The sequence below is a fragment of the Hemicordylus capensis genome, chromosome 5 (genome assembly GCF_027244095.1).
Source record: "Hemicordylus capensis ecotype Gifberg chromosome 5, rHemCap1.1.pri, whole genome shotgun sequence".
Taxonomy (NCBI): Eukaryota; Metazoa; Chordata; class Lepidosauria; order Squamata; family Cordylidae; genus Hemicordylus; species Hemicordylus capensis.
The window spans coordinates 185,191,454-185,216,096 of record NC_069661.1 but is presented as its reverse complement, the minus strand read 5'-3'; the positions used below and the strand labels follow the sequence as shown (position 1 = coordinate 185,216,096).

General features: G+C 42.9%; 1 protein-coding gene across 9 annotated transcripts in view; it reads left to right on the top strand.

Moving 5' to 3' along the window:
- PPM1H (protein phosphatase, Mg2+/Mn2+ dependent 1H) overlaps window positions 1–24,643 on the top strand; it is a 216,703-nt gene that overhangs the window by 66,137 nt on the left and 125,923 nt on the right. The window lies entirely within an intron of this gene.

The window sequence follows — 24,643 nt, the reverse complement described above, 5'->3', positions numbered from 1 at the left end:
AGAGAGCCCTGGCAGGTTGTGGGGCGGGGCAAATCAGCCAGTACAGGGCTCCCTTCCAGTTAATTCTAATGGGGGTTAAAAGAGTGGGGCTTGGGGCTTGCTGTGTCCTAAGAACAGCCCTGGTTATAGGAATGTACTCTGCACATGCTTGAAGGCACCGTTATGCAGATCTCTGCCACTAGGTTTTAGGGCAAAATCTTCATTAACAAGTGCTACATGTTTTGTTTTACGCATGGTTCATCCAAGCATCATTGCCCCCAGAATGGGATGGTCTGCAGTTTTTGTTATCCCACTTACATATCCCAAAGTTTCTTTCACTGAGTAGACTGGAAGCATTCAAGGTCCAATGTCCATAGTTTAGCAGCTCTAGGTTCCATTTATTTCAGGGGATGTGTGTTAATGGCATCAACTCCTTAGTTACAGTCATTGGGGTTTAGATCCTTAACCTATTCTTGTTTAATTAGAAGCAAGGCCCACTGAAATCAGTGGGTCTTTTTTCCAATTCAGAGAGAGTTTATAGGATTGCACCTTGTGGCCTGATCCTATGCATATTTACTTGGAGTAAAACTTGCTGAGTCCAATGAGACTTATTCTAAGTAAGTGCATGATACCTTGCCCATAAAAATGCTTACCTTTGTGCACAACCCAGACAGTCTGTGTTGGAGCGCCATATGTGCCAACCTACTTAAGTTTTCTGCTCTACCTTCAGTAATGCTAGTGGGGCAAAAAATGCGGAGAAGCAATGAATGTTGGGGTGGAGAGTCACAAGTGAAATGTCTTATGCACCGAGTTTGCAATTCCACCCCCCACACCAGTGTCCAGGGTTTTTCCACAGGCTAATTTGCATTTCCTCTTGCTGAATGGTGTTTGTTTTGCAAGTCTCTGGGTTGCTTTTCTGTTATTGATGGGGAAGGAGTTAAGGAAGCATTGAGAGCATATAGGGAGGAATTTAGCAAATTCACTCTGTGTGTGTGTGTGTGTGTGTGTGTGTGTATGTGAGAGAGAGAGATCTCTCCAAAATAGTCATATCTTCCTCTGCGTTGCATTAACTGCGACCTGCGATGCAGTGCACACCCCCTTTTCAGGCCTGTGCTGCAAAGACAGCAGCTGGAGCATTTGCCATTGATCAGTTACATACTCAAAAATTTCCATCTTCCCTGCACACAGTCCCCCTCTTTCTGGGGAGCTAGTCTCAGAAGGTGGAATGAAGGAGACTACTGTAGTAGTGTTCTGCTGTCTTTCCTCATAGTTCCAGCGTACGCCACCATTTATTTTTATTATGTTTACGCTGTGTTTAGTATTTGAATTGAAGGTTTAAGATGATGAAGTGCTTTCCCAAACTCAGTCTGTGTATTTATTGCCAGAATGAATGTTTAATAAGATGGGCGTGATGCAGCTTTTGAACGGCTAGCAAATGCTTTTCCTAGCCTTTGTGTATGGATTAAGTTACTTTGGCTCTGGAAACATCTGAAACGAACCCAAAACATTACACTGATCATAGATAGTGATGATGGAGTTTCCATAGGCTACAGAAGACAAGGAGTTATCTATGGCCCTACCTAGCTCCCTCTTGGTTCAGGCTGGATCTTCCTAATGTGGCTGTCCTTCCAGAATGCAGATTTGAAGGATTTTTTTAAAAAATGGGCAACTAGTACAAGGCAAGTACAGCATAATGATCCATTATTCAAGTGAATGGCAATACAGTGCCTAATAAAGTTATTAGCAAATCGTTCTATGACGATAATGTCCCCAAAAGCTTTTGGCCACACTCATCTCCTTACACTGTTTTTCAGTTGAAAAGAGTTTGTTTTTACCTAGTGGCCACTACTAATCTGCAGTGTAAATCGATGAGCTGAGCAGCTATTTAAGTTCTGTTCCAAGTACATATAAATATCTGTTTTATTCCCAGTGGGATTTACTTATTTGGGATTGCAGGTTTAAGTGAAAAACAGGGACTGCATGAAGGTGAAGTTCCCTGTTTTCCATCATGTGGAGAAAACAGTTAAGAAATTGCTTTATATGTTGGAAAGTCTCAACTTTCTTTCTTGAAAGTCTCAAGTCTTTAAGCTTGATACTAAAATAAATAAATATTTTTTTTAGTGCCGCTGCACTATCAGTGAAGAAAGCCTTGGTCCATTTCCCACCTGTGAACAGCTTCAGTTTATCCAGGTGAAGTGTCAGATCTTAGGGATGACTTCAGGTGGAAGACATAGGAAGCTGCCATATACTGAGTCAGACCATTGGTCCATCTAGCTCAGTATCATCTACACAGACTGGCAGCTGCTTCTCCAAAGTTGCAGGCAGGGGACCTATGTTGGAGATGCCAGGGAAGGAACTTGGAACCTTCTGCTCGTCCCAGAGCAGCTCCATCCCCTAAGGAGAATATCTTATAGTGCTCACACATCAAGTCTGCCTGTGTTCGGTGCAATGTGATGTCTCTGTGCCTCACACACAATGCTTTGTATTGATTTGAGACAACAGGAAATCTGTAGTCCAGGTTAGGTTGACTTGGGTTGCTATGACTTCTTAAGTGGTGCTGAAAGTTATTCCAAACACTCCAGTAAAGGTAAAGTGTGCCGTCAAGTCGATTTTGACTCCTGGTGCCCACAGAGCCCTGTGGTTTTCTTTTGGTAGAACACAGGAGGGGTTTACCATTGTCTCCTCCCATGCAGTATGAGATGATGCCTTTCAGCATCTTCCTATATTGCTGCTGCCTGATATAGGTGATTCCCCATAGTCTGGGAAACATACCAGCAGGGATTCAAACCGGCAACCTTCTGCTTGTTAGTCAAGCATTTCCCCGGAAGTGATAATCTTTGCTTTTCATTGCAGAGTGATACAGATACTGGCATGGGGAATAAAGATACTGGCAGCCCAATTCTAGATATATATTTACTCAGAAATAAACCTAACTGATTTCAATGGGACGATGCTTCAAGTAAGCATAGGATTGCAGCCTAAATCTAAGTACATCAAAGAGAGAACTGGTAATTATAAAAACAAAACCTGATGTACAGTCACCTTGTGAGTGTGACTTAACTGTGTTTAAACTCTTTTTATGTACAACTAGAGAGGGTTCCCCACCCCCAATTGTTTACATGTCACATAGCACTGTAATCCCAAATGTGACCCTGCTTGGAATTGCCGGTGTATCACAATACACCCTTCTAGCTAAATCTCCCTCTGTTTCTCCCAGCATGATTGGCTGCTGTTCTTGCTAGTTGGGAATTGCATTATGTGATGACAATACTACTTAGGCTGGAGGATGAACTGGATTCTATTTTTGATTGTATCCCAATATTGCCCACAAAGTATAGTTCTGCTTTTTAAAACAGATGCCTCTATATCACAGTGATCCCTTCCATAATTGCTGAATGTTCTTTTGGGCATTTGGGTGGTGTTTTAATTGATTCATTTGTATAAACATGTTGTGCTCTTCTCATCCTCAAACGCCCCCCCCCCCCAAGTAAAACAAGAACACTTATTTTGATTTCATGTGTGATATTTGTAGATTGAACCCCAAGATTTCTGGGAGTATTTTGTTTGATCGCATTGCTCTTTTGTGTGCCTGCAAATTTTCAGGGACTTGTAATTTGCTACTGTCCTTCATATTTTGATAGCAAATGAAATCTTCTGTCCACAAAAGAGAACATCTCACTTCACTGACTTGTAAAATAATATTGCTTGGAAGCTGCTCTCTCCTGGTATTGTCATATGAGATCTTCAGAAGAATTGCAGATCCTTAGTATATTTGCTGTTTTATTATTATATACTGAAGATTTTACCTTGAAGATCAAACTCTGGGTAGTTGTTACATCAGTCAGATGAATTGAGTTCTGCTAAGCTTTGACAGTCTGTCCGCCCCTTTCTGTATAGCACTACAGCGAGATGGTTATTACTTGCTCCACGACACTTTGTTTCATTCCATAGGGAACTTTAATTTCAACTGGATGAATCAAATGAAAAAGCTTTGTACTAAATCTGTTTGATGGGGGTGGCTTTAACTTATATATGACATCTATTCTTGAAGTATTAGTAATCTTAAGAAGCAAATGTGTTTGTGCTAGAACTCCATTGATGGATTTCTTATCCTTGGAGGAAACACTTTTCTTACTAAAGATGTGTATTTTTGTCATTGATCTTAAGATAACTCTACCCCCAATTGGGTGTTTTGTCTTTTTCTCACTTTAATACTAAAAAATGGTATTCCTAGGCTTTGGTCTGAAGCATGATTACTCATCAGTAAATCCAATTAAAATCAGTGGCACCTACCAGAGAGAAAAGAATACTGTGAAAATTATAGTCGCTTTAGGATAAAGTCTTGACCTTGTTGAAGTAAATGCAGATTGTGCTATATGCTTCTATGGTAAAATGCTTGAATCTTATTCTTCAACATGTATGGTCTCTACATTATTTTTGGAAAGTCAGAAGTTTGGTGGGAGTACAGAAAAGAGAAAAGACACATTAAAAACCATCTTACTCCTTGTAGGACCCTGCTATTAAAATTCTTTAAGAAAGTGTTTTGTTGGTCTTAATTCAGTATGCAAACCATAATTTTGCTGCAACTTAAAATTCTGTATATTCAGAGTAACTTGTACACAATTTACAATACATCTAGTATCTGAAAATGCTAAATGTAAAGATCCAGAGATGATTGATGTCTGCTTTCAGAGTGTAGTTTGAGGACATGATTTGTTGCATTTATATCTCCATTCCTCTGAGGGTGGTATAGAGGGTTATCTCTGCACCTTCAATCTTCATGTCTTGTGTCCCTCTTATCTTCAAATCAAGCCTGTTTAGCAAGTCAATTTGAGAGATGGCGGTTGGCCCCAGTCACCATACTTTTCAGAGGTCCGATATTGTTCTATTCTTCAATCCTTGTCTTCTTGGTTCCATGTAATATTCTAATTTTCTGAGATTGTGGATTTGGGGTTTTCATGAGCTGTACGCCATGATCATCACAATTATAACAAATTAAGGCTTGACTTATCTCGCTTTGCATGTAACGCGTCTGTCTCATATATCAGTTTCACCTTTTAATTTGCATTACTGAAATTAATGGACTTTTGCACGATATTCTAATTTTCCGAGTTTCACCTGTATGTGATTGTCTCTGCTGCTGCTCTTCGTATTTTGTTTAAAGTTTTTAATCAGATTTTTTATATTTTTAGCTTATATTTTAATTGTGTCATTTTTATAATCTTTTAAATTCTGCTGTAAACTGTCTTGGGATTATTTTAATGAAAGGTGGTATATAAATTTAACAATCAATCAATCAATAGATAAATAAATAAATAAATAAGAACTTGGAGTGTGCGTACACCAGCCATTTGGATGAACATGATAAAGGGATGTGCTAGGAGGACATCAGTATGTTCGAGGAGGATACCATGACTTGTGGTTTTTTTGGCGTATCATCTTCCTAATCGTGTGGGCCAGTAACTTATCATCCAAACCAGCCCATAAGTTCTATTAACACATTATGTTCAATGCACATAAAGACAGTGTATGCATGTACAGATTTGTGCACAAGTACAGTTATTCACATGTTAGGTACAATTCATGTACATAAGAACAACCCTGCTGGATCAGGCCCAAGGCCCATTCTAGTCCAGCATCCTGTTTCACACAGTGGCCCACAAGATGCTGCTCGAAGCCTACAGGCAGGAGTTGAGGGCATGCTCTCTTTCCTGCTGTTACTCCCCTGCAACTGGTACTCAGAGGCTTCCTGCCTTTGAGGCTGGAGGTGGCCTATAGCCCTCCGACTAGTAGCCGTTGTTGGATTTCTTCTCCATGAAGTTATCCAAACCCCTCTTAAAGCCGTCCAGGTTGTTGGCTGTCACCACATCTTGTGGCAGAGAATTCCGCAAGTTGATTATGCTTTGTGTGAAAAAATACTTCCATTTGCTGGTCCTAAATTTCCTGGCAATCAGTTTCATGGGATGACCCCTGGTTCCAGTGTTATGTGAGGGGGAGAAGAATTTCTCTCTATCTACTTTCTCCACACCATGCATGATTTTATAGACTTCTATCATGTCTCCCCACAGTTGACTTTTTTACAAACTAAAAAGCCTCAGGTGTTGTAACCTTGCCTCATAAGAAAGGTGCTCTAGGCCCCTGATCCATCTTGGTTGCCCTCTTCTGCACCTTTTCCAGTTAAACAATGTCCTTTTTTAGATGTGGTGACCAGAATTGTACTCCGTACTCCCAAGTATAGTTGCACCATAGTTTTGTATAAGGGCGTTATAATATTAGCCGTTTTATTTTCAGTCCCCTTCCTAATGATCCCTAGCATGGAATTCGCCTTTTTCACAGCTGCCGCATATTGAGTCAACACTTTCAACGAGCTGTCCACCACGATCCCAAGATCCCTCTCCTGGTCAGTCACCGACAGCTCAGATCCCATCAGCGTATATCTAAAATAGGGGTTTTTCGTCCCAATGTGCATCACTTTACACTTGCCAACATTCAAGCGCATTTGCCACTTTGTCACCCACTCCCTCAGTTTTGAGAGATCCTTTTGGACCCCCTCGCAATCAGTTTTGGATTTCACTACCTGAAAGAGTTTCTGTATCATCTTCAAATCTGGCCACCTCACTGCTTACCCCTGCTTCTAGATCATTTATGAATAAATTAAAAAGCACTGGTCCCAGTACAGATCCCTGGGGGACCCCACTTCTTACTTCCCTCCATTGTGAAAACTCCCCATTTCCCCCTACCCTCTGTTTCCTGTCCTTCAACCAGTTAGCAATCCACACATGTACTTGTCCCTTTATCCCATGACTGCTAAGTTTCCTCAGGAGTCTTTGATGAGGAACTTTGTGGAAAGCTTTTTGGAAGTCCAGGTATACTATGTCAACTGGATCACCTTGAGCCACACACTTGTTGACACTCTCAAAGAACTCCAAAAGTTTTGTGAGGCAAGATTTACCTTTGTAGGGAGGGAGTACAATAGTGTACATATAGGTACAATAGTGTATCGCCTTTCTGTATCCTGAATTTAAGCTGGCCTGTACAGAGGTTCACTTTTGAAACAAACGTGCATAGAGTCATTCACACAAAAATGTACAGACACCTGTACACATGCACAACATAATGCTTGAAAAGGCACCTGCAAGGAAGAATCAGCAGACAAGATGGGGGCTTACCTAACCTACCCGCACCCATCATCTTCCCCATGCATGAGCCCACTGTGCTGCTTTCAAATATTATTTTTCACTAGCTGTGCTCTAAAAACCAGATCTGAGGGGGAAATGTCCATTTGGAGTGGGGTTTTTGTGGGGCATGTGTGACTCTCTCTGCCTGGAATCACTTGGAATCTCCACATGGGATTCCTTTGTTATAATAAAATCAAGCTTGGGACTACACAGGTGGTGATATGTCTAACATTACCCTTGAACAGGAATTTGCCAAGTGAGCATTATGATGCAGTAGGAATTCATAGCCATTTTTACCAAGTTCAAATATTTTACCAACCACACCGGCTACCATGTTCTCTTTTGGGCATAAGAAACACACTAAAGGGATGTGCTCAGAGGGTGACGGGTTGCATGGGCCAATAAGGTATTGTTACCGGCTGAGCTTATTCTCCCTGCTCCCAGAAGCCTTCCTGGTTGCAAATGCATCTCCAGGCTTGAAGATTGCACTTTGGTTATACTCAAGAGCTGCACTGCAATGTGAACTCGCAGTTTATTGTACATGGGAGGGGACAGCACCGCTTAGTTAGCAGTGGAATGGTCACCCCTAGTTTTGGGCTGTCAAGTAACACAAATTGCAAAGGGGATTAGCTTCACACACCCTCTCCCTTTGTGGGGGCCCGTCTAAGCAGACTCCAGAACTAGCTACTGCGAGTTATCTGGCATCCAAGGTCATTTGGGACTTAGGATGAACTCTAAAACTTCCCTCATCCTCTCGCAAGAATGATAACACCTGTTAACGAAGCACTCACGCCCAGAAGGGAAAGCAGATAATGACAAGTGCAGCAACAGACTCTCTCACAATAGGGATGAGTACACGGCATAACTTTGAAAAGGTGCGCATCGAAACGTTTGATAGAATGATTGGGAGAGTCAGTCCTAGCACATGATACTCTTTTGACTCATCTGCATACCCTAGTTTTCATTACAATCAGCCTTGCATTCAACAGACGATTCACACACCTTCCTACTCAGGAAGGATGAACAGACACAATGCATCCCGAAAAAGCCTGTCTGGACTCCCCTATTCAGCAGAGCATGAGAACCACAAAGTGAACCCAAGTCACATTTTGTGATATAAGTATCCCTAGCCCCATTACTCAGTGTGCTTCCTCATGTATTATACACTTGGGACTCCACTGCTACAAGTGCTCCCTTGCCCTTCCAGCTCAGGACTCTGACTGTGGAACATAGGAAGCTGTCATATACTGAGTCAGACCATTGGTCTATCTAGCTCAGTATTTTCTTCACAGATTGGCAGCAGCTTCTCCAAGGTTGCAGGCAGGAATCTCTCTCAGTCCTATCTTGGAGATGCCAGGGACGGAACATGGAACCTAGATGCTCTTTCCAGAGAGGCTCCATCCCCTGAGGGGAATATCTTACAGTGCTCACACATCAAGTCTCCCATTCATATGCAACCAGGGCAGACCCTGCTTAGCTAAGGGGATAAGTCATGCTTGCTACCACAAGACCAGCTCTTCTCTCCCCATCTTTGTGCTCTCTTGTGCTTTACACCTGGACTCCACTGCAACAAGAACTCCAGCAGACCACCTTGGTGTGCCCCTCTCTATTGAGGCCACCTGAGCTAAAATCAGTACTGATATTGGTCTGTGTACCAATCCAGCCATCTTACCTAGCAGGCGCAGGAAGCTGGGTCTACTGAGAAGCCATTCTCGTGGGGATCCTTCCACATGAATTCCTACAACTCTCTTGCTTTCTACTTCGCTTCCCCAGACAGACACTAGTCTCCAGTCTCCTGAGTCAGATCTTCATGAGGACAGGTGATATAGCCTCTTGCCTGGTTCCTTCAGGGCTGAATCTATTCCTCTCTCTAATTTCTGAAACCTTACCCCGCTATCTTAAAGTAACTCTCTCTAGCCCGCCTGGGAATTTACACATAATTTGAAACTTTAAGCTAAACGTGCCTTACAATAGTCTGTGCTTAAACATGTTTGTATTACTTTCATGCTAGGACTGCCTAGTAACCTAGTCTTATTACTTTTATTTGTTTTTCTTACAATAAACTCCTTTTGTTAATTAAAACCTCTCTCCCAAGCCGGTTTTCTTGAGTACAGATGCTTGCACAAATTAAAACTTCTTGGAACTGTCTTCCCTTTTGAGCTAAATTACCCACATTTGGGGTGTTGACCAATCATCCCCGAGGTAGTTCCATCAACAGTATTTTCCAAACCAACCCAAAAAACCAATATTTTTTAATACATATTATCAAACAGTCACTACTGCTGGCTTTTTGCTTTTGTTCGACTTTGACTTGCTTTTGCTTCTGTTCGACTTTAGCGCCGCCCCCCCCCCCCCGCGCCGGCCATGGTTGATTAGGTGTCAGAGTATTAGATTCTGGTTCAGAATTTCTGTGTTTGGTTTTGGGACTGCCTATAGTACATAAATCCCTCTGTTAAAATGGCTTGAGACTTGAATGCCCTTTTGGTGTTGATAGTTCTTCAACTTGGCTTCAGTTCTAAGAGACAATCGGCTTTTCCCACAAAGAGGACAGTAAATAAGTTGAATTAAAAATGATTTTTAATCTCTAAAAGGTTGTGAAAATCAAACATGATTGCTTGCTTGTTTTGTAATAAATCAGTTTTGTAATAAACCATTTGGATGATGGCTGTCAGTTCTGTTCCAGGAAGAACTCTCACTGTGACTACTCAGTCTTTCATATGCAGTGAGGGTGTGTCTTAGATGTACATTTTTACTGCTTTTCTATGTCTTTCTTCCAGAGATAGTTACAAGCCAAGATCACATGAACACGATCCAATCTCTGATAATCATCTTCGCAGTGGTTTGCTGCTAAAGCACTCAGCTTTAAAATGCTATGTTGTACTGTTCTGCTTGGAAGACCACTATTCTTTCAACAGAGCGTTAGTTTGGATGATACTTTGTCTGCTGGCCCCAGCAATAATGGGAACCACAACATAAGGTTCGGTAAAGGTATACAAAGTGTGTGTCTTTATGGAAGTGATGCACTAGAAAAAGAAAAGAGAGGTTTCTTTGGGGTCTGATTTTTGTTTTATGTAATCGCCGTCCGATTTTGTTTGACATATTAAAATATGCTTCAGGTTGTGCCGTGCTGCTTCTTTCACAACTACCAGTTTATCATTTCAGTCTGTGTGTGTGTGTGTGTGTGTGTGTGTGTGAGAGAGAGAGAGAGAGAGAGAGAGAGAGAGAGAGAGAGAGAGTGTGTGTGGCGGGGTATGTGTGTTTGCCAGCAACCCTGCTGAGTCACCCTTGCTTTGTATTGTTCTGTGAGGGATATCTCTTCCATCTGTCAGATGGAAATTTATGCCATTGTGGTTACTGAATTTGGTTTACTCAAGAAGGTCTTTGACTGAATTTTGATCTCTAAAATGCAGAGGAGATCAATTTAGTGCTGTATCATTTGTACTTGGTCAAAAATCAATCAGCATAGATTGCAGGAAGCTGGATGTAACTGGCTTCAAGGTACTTGCATTTTGGAATTCTTAACCATATAACAGCTGACATGAGGAAAATTACTCCAAGTAGTCTCATTGAAATTAAGACTACATAGGCAATGCCTAAATTATCATTTTTAGCCACTTTTCTTAAGGAAAGTAAACTTATGAGATCACCTGGTGTTCTGTGTATCTGTGTATGTGTCTCCCATCAACTTCGCAATGCCTGGACCAATATGAACCAAATTGGGTACAGTTGTTGGAGTACATAGGGATGCCTCAATGGCATAGTTTGTAATGATGTCCACTCAGATTCAAGATGTCGGACACATGAACCTATGAGACGCAAGTGGGCTAACTTGTTAGTAAGTGGGCTGACTTCAAATTGGTTAGATTCAAACTGACTAATCGATTTGAACCAAATTTGGTACAGTTGTAGGAAAACATAGGGATGGCTCAGCGGTGGTCTGTGATGTCATCCACCCCAATTCAAGATGGCAGATGTGTGAATGTTTAAGCCTTAAGTGGGCTAACTTATGAGGATGGTAATTGTCAGTTACAATTACAGTGAAAGGAAAGTAGGCAGATTAGTTCTTAACAGAACAACCTGTAATTTCAATAGGACTTGTCTGAGTAACTTTCCTCATGTCACCAAATATTTATATAAATTGTCATTTTGGTGGATGATAGTTTGCCAAATACTTGTTGAATAGAATGATGTAAAGCTTATTAAGTTCCCTTCCTGGTTTTGCCAACTGACTCCTCTCTTATCTGTGCTACATCCTCTTCAATTCTAAGCTACAGACCACTCAGAAGAACCTTTAGAATGCTGCTCCTGTTCCAATATTAGTTAGGCAAATATTCTTTTATGAGAGGAAGCCTGATTGTGGATTCAAATTTGGCACTTGCAAGATTTCCTTGCAGCATTTTTTAATGCCAAACACTGGAAGGGCAGGATATAAAATAAATAAGTAAAATAAAGTTACACATATGAAAGTCTACATGTTCTCACATAAGAACATGCACATATGGTAGAGGCATGCCTGTGATAGGCTGTCAGTCTCACTTCTGGCCCATGTAAATTTCATGGGAAGTGCATTAAAGCTAGAATTATTTAACATCTAAATCAGGGCTGCTCCGCTTCGGCCCTCCTGCAGATGTTGGCCTACAATTCCCATAAACAGGTACCCTGAAGATGTACCTGTTTTCCCAGGCTTTTAACTGAAATTTAAATGTTAAATTTTAATGTATGTTTTTAACTATTGTGATTTTTATCTGTTTTTATGAATTGTAAATGTTTTGTATTATGTGTTAATCTATACACCACCTAGAGATTTCTATACTAGGCAGTATAGAAATGCAATAAATAAATAAATAAACAATCCCTGGCTATTGGCCACCGTGGCGGGGGATTATGGGAGCTGTAGTTCAAAAAACAGCTGGGGGGCCTAAATTGAGCAGGCCTGATCTAAAAGGACAAGCCTTGCTGAGGAAGGATCAACATGGATTCTACAAAAGGAAGTGCTACGTCTCTCTTTTAAGCGTGTCAAACAACCATATAGATGAGAAGGTCCACAAATCATTGGAGATTTGGATAGCCTGGAATTGTTCAGAAAGAGAAACTCGCCAGACTACCGAGGAGTTTACCAACATACAAGTTTTCTAATGGATCAGTAATTGGTTAAAAGACGGGAGGCAGAGTAGGAACCAAGTGGGCAGTCTTCTCAGGAAGGAAGCCGTTGAATCCCTGAAGGAGCTGTACTGGAACTACTGCTGTTCAACTTGTTTATAAATATGATCTGGAGTCAGGGTTAGCAGTAAGAAAGTTTGCGGATGACTTTTGAGCTTGGCATATTTACTGATATGCAAATCAGTATAGGGGAGGACTTTTTCCTCATGTCCTGCTTCCCAGAGAGATTTGGGTGGCTATTGCTGGAAACGGAATGGTTGGTTATGTAGATCTTGCAACCATAATCTTGGCTATCACTCAATTCTGACTATTGCTATAAACTATTGCTATAGTGCAGGGCTGCACAACTCAAATGCCCTGGTAGGCTGGAACCATCCACAACTTGATGTGCAGGGGCCGAGGTCAAAATTTTAGCACATTATGACATTAAAATTAAATATTATTAGTTACTTGTTCCTCTATTTTCCCTGTCAATGGACCCATAGTTTTAACCAAGGATAGTGGCCAGAAAATAGGTCCTGTCTCTGCTCAATCAGTGGGGCCCCTAGAGTGCATGCCAGCCCCAAACAAATGCCAAGTCCTCTCCTCTCCCTACATTGTTGTTGCATTCAGGCTGCAATGCTAGGCATGCTTACATGGGAGTAAGCCTCACTAGGCACACCATGGAGCATATTACTGAGAAAGCATGCACAGCATGGCGCTATAAGGCAGTTCCCAGCTGCTGTGTTGCTGCAGGATACCTGGGGGCCAGTAAAATAGTCCCTGTGGGCCGAATCCGGCCCCCAGGCCTTATGTTGTGCAGGCCTGGTCTAGTGTATTAAAGTTATTGGTTTCTGCTTTTTGAGGGCCGTGAGAGTCGCGTGATTTTCACATTATCCCTTTCTGTTTTGTAAACCAGAGGTGGATGGAAGGTAGAGGAGAATCTATTGGTGGATCTCTGAGTGAAGTAGATCATCAAGGGTTTCTGATCCCAAATATTTTATCAAAAGGAGCAACACAATTTCCTCCCTTCTAAATTAGGCTGCTGATGGGGCAGCAGGGTTGGGGGGTGGGGACCAGGAGTAGATTGCTGTGTGAAAGCATGTGAATTTTGTTCTAGTCCTGGAAACAAAGACCTTAGCTGAATAGGTGCTGAGAGGAACCGTGTTTCTTAATTATAAATGTATGTATGTCTGTCTCCCTCCCTCCCTCAGCCACTGTGTTGCACCTGACTCAGAGATTGATAGGCCTGGGTTTTAGTAGATCCTGAAGTCTACCTCCAGCTCTTTAGATGACCCAATAGACGTTTTGAGGAATTTGGAAAGAAGTCCAGATTTGGATGGTGAGTGGTACTGTTCGCAACTCCAAATAACTTATATCTATAATGAACTTTGGCTGTCCTAAATATATAGCCTTGGATAAAAGGCCTCTTGGATTAGACTTCTTTCCAAAGTCGTCATCTGCTGTTGCTTGTTGAAAAAGCGTTCATAAGCAAGCGGATTAACTAAAAAAAAAAAAAAAAAAGACTAAAACAATGTGTTTGGCTGTTCCTTGCATATAACATTTTTAGGTGGTCATGGTGAACTTGATCTTTCGTTGACATTGTGTTTTCAGAAGAACTACACATCTCCTGCTATTTTAAGGTCACTTAATACATCGCACTATGTACTCAGGAACCAGTTTCGAAGTACAAAATGCATGCGCACCAATTCACTTAAGTTTGTGTGTCTGTCTTTTTGTGAACAAATTGTGCATGTGGGCAGTCCCACTTGTTAGTATTCTTATGCATAAGCTTCAGTCTGTGCATGTGGTGATCTTCATAAGTGTGTGTGTGTGTGTGTGTGTGTGTGTGTGTGAAGCATATGTTTAGAGCTTGGAAAGAGGAATGAAGTGGCCCCTGGTGAAGTTTTAAATGTTGATGCTACAAGATGTCTTGCATCTTGTACAAGCTCTCCAAGCAGACTACTTGCCTTTCAGCATTAATGCAATGCAGTCTTTAAAGATTCTGATGACCTCAAGACTTTGAAGAGCAGCTAAGGAGATATTTGGAGGGGTTTTATTTATTTTTTAACACAAGAACAGTTGCTTAAAAAGCTGACAACTCTCCCTTTTTCCTTCTGTCCCTTTCTCTTCCATGTTTGTGTACTTTAAATTTTATTTTAGATATACTCAATGAAAGCAAGAAATATTGTTTGTGTCTCAGTTGTCATTACAGATTTATGACTGCTTCATATCAATTATTGCTGCTTCACAATGTGTTTTCACCCTTGCTAACTGACTATTGTTTAATATTGTTTGTCGGTGCAGTGTGCCGAATGAGATGTTACCTTCCCAGAATGGCAGCAGTTGATTCCTAGGAAAGCAAGAAGTGGATAAAGTCTTTCTGATAACTCTGTTCTGAAATGTCAGGAGACAGCATCGTGAAATATTATTGGATTCATTTCTATATTGATACCAGTGAACACAGAACTTAGTACGTTGATTACAGTTTTTCACACATCTGTCGGATAGTTAGTTGTCAGCAGCATAGCAATAAGTGTCCTGATGGAGCTGAGTGGTTATATTGGAGCCCAGCTCCCTGTACAGCATTGCTGATGATCCTTGGAATACTGAAAGAACTGGCCTTCTTAGTAGCTTTGGAGACATTCCACATGTTCAGTCTCTCTTTTTTGAATCCTGTCAAATGGGGTTATAATTAAGTGAGAAGCTAATTGATTGAAAATATGGAAGGCACCCAGAAGCAAGATGTGTTTTCTAAGAAAAGGGGCTGCATCAATATGGTGACAGCAGTTCTTGAAAACCTGAACTGACATCTCTTATCAAGGTGTCGTTGTGGAGAGGTGATTACTGTGATGCTTAGAGTTCTCTTTCTTTGACATGCGAATCTGTGCTGCTCAAAAGAGCAGCATTATTCTGCCCTTCTTCATTCTAAATGTAAAGTGTGCCATTGAGTCAGTGTCGACTGCTGGCGCCCACAGAGCCCCGTGGTTGTCTTTGGTAGAACACAGGAGGGCTTTTCAGCATCTTTCTATATCGCTGCTGCCTGATATAAGTGTTTCCCATAGTCTGGGAAACATACCATCTGAGATTTGAACCGGCAACCTCTGACTTGCTAGTCAAGTCATTTCTCTGCTGTGCCATTAGGTGGCTCTTTTCAGTCTAGACTATTGAAAAATTGTCAAAAGCATATATTCTTCTAAATCTAGGTATATACATCTGAAGCTCTTGGGAGCCCAAATGCCCAAGCTGTTTTCAGGGTATTGCCATCAGGGCCTTGATGCACCTCAGATGCTTGTGACCAGTACTAGTTACCACATATTAAGTACACTTAAAATGTGAGTGCCACGAAGAGGATTTGGGATTGGCTGGTTTGATGGCAGACATGAGAAAAGGGCTTGCTGCTGCTGCTACTACCACCACCACCTGCTTACTTGGAGTTAATTTCTAAAGAAGCATTGATATGCGAAGCTGCCATATTGATGCAGAATCAGACCAGTAATTTGTCTAGAACTGTATTCTGGCAGTGGCTCTCCAAAGTGACGGGTGGAGGTCTTTCTGGCCCTGCAGCCAGAAGTCCTTTTAACTGGAGATGCCAAGGATTGAACCTAGAACCTTCTGCTTGCACAGCATGTGTTCGACCACTGAGTTATGAAGGCTCAACTTCCAGGGCAGAGAAAAAGTATCTCTGAGGTTTTGAGCCCAGGTCTATGTCGGCACCGAAGATGGCAAGGTTTCACTCTTGTGCACCTCAGCTGCTGCCTCACACAGTAGAGTCGAGGCACAGGCTAAAGGACCGAGTTGCTGAGCGATGTAAAGCAAGATGTCTGGGAAGGTTCTAGATTAGAGGGCATGTATATTTATTCTGTTTACCTTCTGCAACTTCTTCATTTTGCACCAGTTTGCATTATTAACTATATAAACATAAAATGTACAAATAATGTTTCTCTTGTCTTTAGGTATTTCACAGAAATACAGAACATATATTCTGCTGCCTCAATGTTTACATTAATATTTGAGTTGTTTGCCTTTAGTAGTAGGCTTTTTTATTTTGCTCACAATAGCCAAAAAAAAAAAAAAAGCTTGCTTTCCTAGATTAAGGAATTCTTATGTATTCTTTTGAGAGTTTGAAAATGTGAACATAAGAACAGCCCTGTTGGATCAGGCCCAAGGCCCATCTAGTCCAGCATCCTGTTTCACACAGTGGCCCACCAGATGCCACCGGGAGCCACAGGCAGGAGTTGAGAACATGCCCTCTCTCCTGCTGTTACTCCCTTGCAACTGGTACTCAGAGGCATCCTGCCTTTGAGGCTGGAGGTGGCCCACAGGCCTCCGACTAGTAGCTGTTGATAGACCATGAAGTTATCCAAACCCTTCTTAAAGCCATCCAGGTTGTTGACCATCACCACATCTTGTGGCAGAGAATTCCACAAGTGGATTATGCGTTGTGTGAAAAAGTACTTCCATATGTTGGTCCTAGATTTTCCGGCAATCAATTTCATGGGATGCCCCTGGTTCTAGTGTTATGTGAGAGGGAGAAGAATTTCTTTCTATCCACTTTGTCCACACCATGCATGATTTTATAGACCTCTATCATGTCTCCCCGCAGTCGTCTTTTTTCCAAACTGAAAAGCCCCAGGCGTTGTAGTCTTGCCTCATAAGAAAGGTGCTCTAGGCCCCGATCATCTTGGTTGCCCTCTTCTGCACCTTTTCCAGTTAAACAATGTCCTTTTTTAGATGTGGTGACTAGAATTGTGCTCAGTACTCCAAGTGTGGTTGCACCATAGTTTTGTATAAGGGCATTATAATATTAGCCATTTTATTTTCAACCCCCTTCCTTACGATCCCTAGCATGGAATTGGCCTTTTTCACAGCTGCCGCACATTGAGTCGACACTTTCAACAAACTGTCCACCACGACCCCAAGATCCCTCTCCTGGTCAGTCACCGACAGCTCAGATCCCATCAGCATATATCTAAAATAGGGAGTTTTCGTCCCAATGTGCATCACTTTACACTTGCTAACATTGAAGTGCATTTGCCACTTTGTCGCCCACTCCCCCAGTTTGGAGATATCCCTTTGAAGCTCCTCACAATCAGTTTTGGATTTCACTACCCGAAAGAGTTTGGTATCATCTGCAAATTTGGCCACCTCGCTGCTTACCCCTGCTTCTAGATCATTTATGAATAAATTAAAAAGCACCGGCCCCAGTACAGATCCCTGGGGGACCCCACTTCTTACTTCCCTCCATTGTGAAAACTCCCCATTTCCCCTTACCCTCTGTTTCCTGTCTTTCAACTAGTTAGCAATCCACACACGTACTTGTCCCCTTATCCCATGACCGCTAAGTTTCCTCAGGAGTCGTTGATGAGGAAGTTTGTCAAAAGCTTTTTTGAAGTCCAGGTATACTATGTCAACTGGATCACCTTGATCCACACACTTGTTGACACTCTCAAAGAAGTCCAAAAGGTTGGTAAGGCAAGATTTAACTTTGCAGAAGCCATGCTGGCTCACTCCCAGCAGGGCCTGTTCTTCTAGGTGCTTTACAATTTTATCCTTGAGGATGCTTTCCATCAATTTGCCTGGAATGAATGTTAGGCTAACCGGCCTGTAATTTCCTGGATCGCCCCTGGATCCCTTTTTGAAAATCGATGTTACATTTGCTACTCTCCAGTCCTCTGGTACAGAGCCCGATTGCAGGGATAAGTTATATATTTTAGCAAGGAGGTTGGCAATTTGAGTTCTTTAAGGACTCTTGGGTGGATGCCATTCAGCCCTGGTGATTTGTTAGTTTTTAGTTTTTCCAGACAGTTTAGAACACCATCTCTTGTCACTTCTTTCTGACTCAGTTCTTTAGCCTCCATCCCTAAAAAGCCTGGTTCAGGAACAGGTATATGCTCTGTATCCTATGCCGTGAAGATGGACGCAAAAAACTCGTTTAGCTTCTCTGCAACCTCCATATGCTCCTTAATAATCCCTTTCACTTCCTCGTTGTCTAATGGTCCAGCCGTCTCCCTTGCAGGTTTCCTGCTTCTGATGTATTTAAAGAAGTTTTTGTTATTCCCCTTGATACTTTTGGCTAAATGTTCCTCAAACTCTGGTTTTGCCTCCCTTATGGTCACCTTGAATTTCTTTTGCCAGAGTTTGTGTTCCTTTCTGTTCTCTTCATTTGGACAGGCCTTCCAATTTCGGAAGGAAGTCTCCTTCCCTTTTATGGTTTCCTTGACGGTACCCATTAGCCATGCTGTCATCCTTCTGGACTTAGTGGTACCTTTCCTCCTTTTGGGTATACAATCTAACTGGGCTTCTAGTATTGTGGTTTTGAGTAAACTCCAAGCACTCTAGAGTGAAGTGACTCTCCTGATTTTCCCTTTCAGCTTTCTTTTCACCATACTCCTCATTTTGGAGAAGTTTGCTTTACAGCCATTGGTCCTGATTGCAAAGGGGGCTGGCTCACCTAAAACATACCAGAGGTTCATGAAAAGCATGGGTTCAGACGTAGCATGCACCTCAAGCATGCTGTACTTGGTCTGGCAGGTAACTTCAAATCTTAGTTAAACATCTTGGGCTTGATACCCAGAGTGAACCTTCGATTCCTGCCTTGGCATGAGTTCAGATGACTGCAGTCAAATCGGTTACCATCTTTGCAAAGTAGTATTGGTGTTATGTGTGAAGCCACTTGTATTGTGGGTGAAAAAGACCTCTTCTGCTTCATTTCCTATCCTGTTTTCCCACCCAACAAAATATATCCCTCTCTGCAGAAAAGGTGAGGGAGGAATAGTGGCACCAGTATTTTTAGCCTACTTTCCAGTAGGCTTATGATATCACCCGGCATTCTGTGTGTGTGTTTGTGTGCCCCTCCACCCGAACTTCGCAACGCCTGGACCAATATGAACCAAATCGGGTAAAGTTGTAGGGACACGTAGGGAGACCTCAACAGCATAGTTTGTGATGTCATCTGCCTCAAGCTAAGATGACAGACACGTAAACTTTTGAGGCTCAAGTGCACTAACTTGTGGACAGTCTAACTGATTTGAACCAAATTTGCTTTAGCTGTATGGACACATAGAGAAGTCCCAATGGTGTAGTTTGTGATGATCCAAGATGGTGGACATGTGAACCTTTGAGGCACAAGTGCACTAATTTGAGGATTGTCTAACCCAAATTTGAACCAAATTTGGTACAGTTGTAGTGAGTGACACACAGGGACACCTCAATGGTATAGTTTGTAATAATGTCATCCACCCTGATCCCAGATGGTGGATGAATGAACATTTGAGGTGCAAGAGATCTAACTTGTGAACCTCGAATTGAACCAAATTTAGCCCAGTTGTAGAGACGGTGAAAAGAAAGTAGGCTGATTAGTTCTTACTAGAACAACTTGTTTAAAGCTCAGGTGATAGTTCAAGTTGTTATGCTTGCTTTACATGGATGGCTCATAAATTCATTTCACTTGCAGTCGAGAACTGCTTTATTTAAAACATCTTTGAAGTCTTACTGTGAACCAGTAAAATTCTGAAAATTCATTTAAAATCTGCAGAAGCTTTAATAATTAGGTTACATGCCATCTGCACCGAGAGATCAAGTTCTTCCACCATCTGCTCTAAGTAATGGCTTGTCAGCCTGACGTTTCTCTATATTTACCCTTGAGTTGGTTTGCCTGACCATTTGGTTATAGTCGGGATCCACATATTTAGGCTTAGCTCACTAGCCAGCCATTATCTTGGTGGCCACCAATCTTCTCTTCCCTTGGATCCTTTTCTGGCACACAGGCAGAATTCTTAAGAGAGAAGTGGGTTTTCTGTCATTTGCATTGTGCTATAGAGATGGTGAGAAACAATGGGAGCCCCCTCCTACTGCTCAAAAGTTATTCCTGCTGTTTCTTACCTTCACAAAAGTGGCAGTGGAAATGAGACTTCTGGTGAAGAGATCTGTGCAGTGTTGGATGTCCTGCTCACCAGTGGGACATCAAGCTGGCAAGTTGATTGGTAGATACCTGGTCACAGCTGCATGGTTTGGTCTTGTTTTTGGTGTGATTACTGGTGAATGTTCTAACCCATGTTGAGTCACATTTTCAAAAATAGGTCAAAAAAATATCTCACCACTTCCTTCTAATCAATAACCACAGCAAATGTAGGTATTGATTGTGGCTTCATGTCAATACATCAAAACAGCCATTTCAAGATTTGGACACTGTTTTTATTTCTTGTCTTCCCTCTTCTTAATGGTATTTAAAGAAAAGTATTTAAATAAAGCCCAGACACATTTGATAGAGAAATAAATATGCTGAATCCAAAGACCAGTTATGTGATGATGTAGATGTATTATTTTGGCCACAAATGATAACTGTGTAATGCTCTTGACCTTGCAGCTTGAATTAGCATTTGGCATTAAAAAAAAAAAGAACATTAATCTGGATTTCAGAAATGATTACTAACTCTCGAATGTAACGTGTATCTATGCCACAAAGCCTAACTGATTGCACCACTGTATGGTATAAATCTGTATTTTCTGTCACTTTTATCAGTATTGGAGGATTAGATGAAGATTTTATAAACCAAAAATATAAGCAGGGAGGGAACCAAAAGCCATCCTGGAGAGCTAAGTATAGATTGGATTACACTAAAGCAGGATGGAGAAAACCAGGCAAGTTTTTAAAAAAAACTTTCCCTCATAGAATTACTTTTGAACTTCTAACATGATCACAGGAATACAGATAATGGGGACTTCGGATTATGATAGCAACTGATCACACAGCTTCCAGAGGACAGTTTAAGATAGAATAGCAGAGGATGTGTGAGTGACAATTCTCAATGATGATCTCTTCTCCCTGGAACTCCCTGCCACTTGATCTTCATGTGACACCTTCCCTAGTTATTTTTTGAACAGAGTTTAAAAATGGTTTTATTTCAACAGGCCAATGTCCCTTCATGCTTTTTGAGCTGCCTTTGCAGCTCAGTTGCTTTATTGGTTTTACTTCTGTTTATATATAAAAATATGCTATTTTTGTAGCTGCAGCAGCACTGTATGTAATGTTATGTATGTATGCACTATATGCTTTTGTTACCTACTTTCAATTCAACTAAAAATAAGGCAGTATAAAAATCTCTAAATAAAACTGTCAGGGTTAAACACACACACACCCCGCCCCGTTTTTCATCTTTGCTGGATAATTGCTGAAAAGGGGAAAACTTCTTAATGTGACATTTTAAACATTCTATTTAATTTGCTTGTGCATACACACATTAATATGTTAAATTACATTACACTACATTCCTCTAAGGCATACAAGGTGGCTCTCGTCCTTCCTTTTCTTATCCTTATGCCAATTCTTAGGGGTTGGTTAGGTTGAATTTGGGCATAGCTACAGTATTGTCTGGTAGTGCACATGCATTACTAATCTGTCTTGTAGTTACTGTGCATTACCAATGCTGATAGTTGCACTGTACTCCTCTCCCTTGCCTCCTGTTTGGTTACATAGTGTTTCCTTTGAAAACCATGCATAGTCAGAGTTAGATATTTTGTTTGTCCTTTCAGTCCTAGTTTGTCAGAGCCAATACGTTTTGACCTGTATTTCAGCTCTTTGGTTTGGGAATGTAAATGGGAGACCCAGATACCCCAGACCTTGTCCATCAATTAACCCACCAATGGGGCTGTTTCCTTCTCAGCAACTATGAATCTGAAGGATATTATCTCCTATTGGATGTAAGGATAACTTTGGCCCCACCTACTCCAGCCTGGTTTGGTGAAGTCACATCTCTCTCCCCCACATTGTTCCCCCTCCTTCTGGAACTGCTGGCAGTCCTTTTTTTTAATTCCATCCTGTTTACGCTGGCCTAGAGAGACGATAACCTGTAAGTGTTCCGGCAAATTAGGTCTGCACGGCTGGAAGCTAATTTGCAAGCTTTTATTTTCTTATATGTTTGATCTTCTCTTCTTCTGCAATCCTTGTTCCTAAACTTGTATTAAAACCCCCCTCCCCCAAGTCACCTTAAGTGGCGCAGCGAGGAAATACTTGACTAACAAGCAGAAGGTTTCTGGTTCGAATCCCCGCTGGTACTATATTGGGCAGCAGCGATATAGGAAGATGCTGAAATGTCATTGTCTCATACTGCGCGGGAGGAGGCAATGGTAAACCCCTCCTGTATTCTACCAAAGAAAATCACAGGACTCTCTGGGCGCCAGGAGTCAAAATCGACTTGACGGCACACATTACCTTACCTTACCCCCCTCCCCTTTTTGTGGTATTTTGATTTGAGCCAGCGTGGTGTAGTGGTTAGAGTGCTGGACTAGGACCGGGGAGACCCGAGTTCAAATCCCCATTCAGCCATGATACTTGCTGGGTGACTCTGGGCCAGTCACTTCTCTCTCAGCCTAACCTACTTCACAGGGTTGTTGTGAGGAGAAACTCTAGTACACCGCTCTGGGCTCCTTGGAGGAAGAGCAGGATATAAATGTGAAAATAAATTGTGAGTGTGTCTGAGAGCTCTGAAGGCAGTTTACCCACCCACATGTCTGTTTGGCTCACAGTTTCCCTGAAACACAAAGGGATGTTGACTGTGTCTTGCCCTTTGTAGAGGCTGCTGATTCGTAATGAACAAACCTTGAGACACCTAGGCCCTCCTTACTGGAGATTTTAGAGTGGTATTGAGGTGGTGGCAGCACGGGCAGAAAGAAAACACTGACATTAAGAAAGGGAGTAGGTCAGATATAATTGTGTGTGGAGCATCTCAAAATTGTGTTTAAGCCTCACGGCATAAAATTTTCTGGTGCACTACCAATTTAAGCTGTCACCGTATGCCCCTGAGGCTGAGAGGTCACACAGCCCAAGGTCATTGAGTGAGCTTCATGCTGCCTGGTATTTTAACTTGAGCTTCTCCAGAACTAATTTGACACCCTTAACAACTATACTGTACTGGCTTTTGCCTGTATATGCAGTCAGTGGAAAGGCAGAGGTGAACCTGTGCAGACAACAGCTTCTTTATGAAGAGCAAACCAGAGCAGGATGCTATTATCCTATAAGGCTCTACACACAATCCATGTGTAGAGTTGAAAGGGGGCTTTAGGGGAGAGTGGACTTGATTCGCCCTCTCTGCAGATGATCACTGGCCTGTTGCTGGGCGGATCGCCTGCTGAGATGAGCAGTGGCTTCGCTCAGGTGCTTCGGTGCCCAGCTGCGGCTCATCTTGCAGCTCAGGGGGGTTGGGCAAAGGGAAGCGCCACCATGCGGGGTCCCGCCCTCTGGAGCCCCAGCAATGCACCGCGTGAGTGCATGGTGCATTACTGGGGTCCCTCGCCCCTCCCCGAGTGTGTCCGCCGTGGCTGCAAGCTGCGGTGGCAGACACACGATCAGAAAAATGGGGTTAGCGGAGCCCGTGCTCCACTAACCTTATTTTAGGGGTGTGTCCGAACCGGTCTGGAGGCCATTCGAAAGGCCTCCAAACTGTCCGGACCGGATCGGACCTGGCCGGTCCGGGTCCGGGTGGGGGGCCTTTCTTTTAGGGCGGGGAGGGCTTACTTACCCCTCCCGCCTCTTTGCCCCCTCCAGCGCCCATGTTTCACTGTGTAATTGGGGCGCTGGAAACCAGCCGCCCCCGCCGCCCCCACGCGAGCGGATTAGGGCCAAAAGTACGCTACTGCCACCGTCGCCCTCCCTCCCTCCCTCCCAGCCGCCCGCCCAAGTCCTCACCGCATGGTGTTCTAAAAAAGAGAGGAGCTCGCAAACAGAGCTCCTCTCTCGGCAAAGTCTCGGCCCCAACTGGGGCCTTGGGTGCGCGCGCGCCACATAGGACACCTGGGAACTTCTGCCGGAGGCCCGGTCTACCCGCCGGCAGGGGACGAGGCCGGGTAGACCGGGCCTCCGATCGCCGGAGGCCCGTTCTACCCGGCCTCGTCCCCTGCCGGCGGGTAGACCAGGCCTCCGGCGGAAGTTCCCAGGTGTCCTATGCGGCGCGCGCGCGCCCAAGGCCTCAGTAGCATCCGGGTGCCTGGAACAGTGCCTGGCAGATGCCCAAGTACCTAGAGAGCCAGCAGGAATAGGGATTGCCATGGGTAGACCAGTATTCTTCTACTTCCAAACTTTTCTGCTGCTGCTTCTCTCACCAACTCCATAGTTGGACCATAAAACAAATCTTCACTTTTGCCACTCACTGAGGTCATTCACACCTATCCAGCTTTTCCTCCTACCTTGCTTCCACACAATCACTTCTCCTCCTTTCTACCTAGTTGTTAGCACCCACACAACCAAAAATTGGGAGTGCACACACAGAGGCGCTCTAACCCTCAGACCTTGGGGCCCTGGTCTGTGGCCTCCAAGGTCTAGGGGGGCTCCAAATGGCTGGGGGCCCACC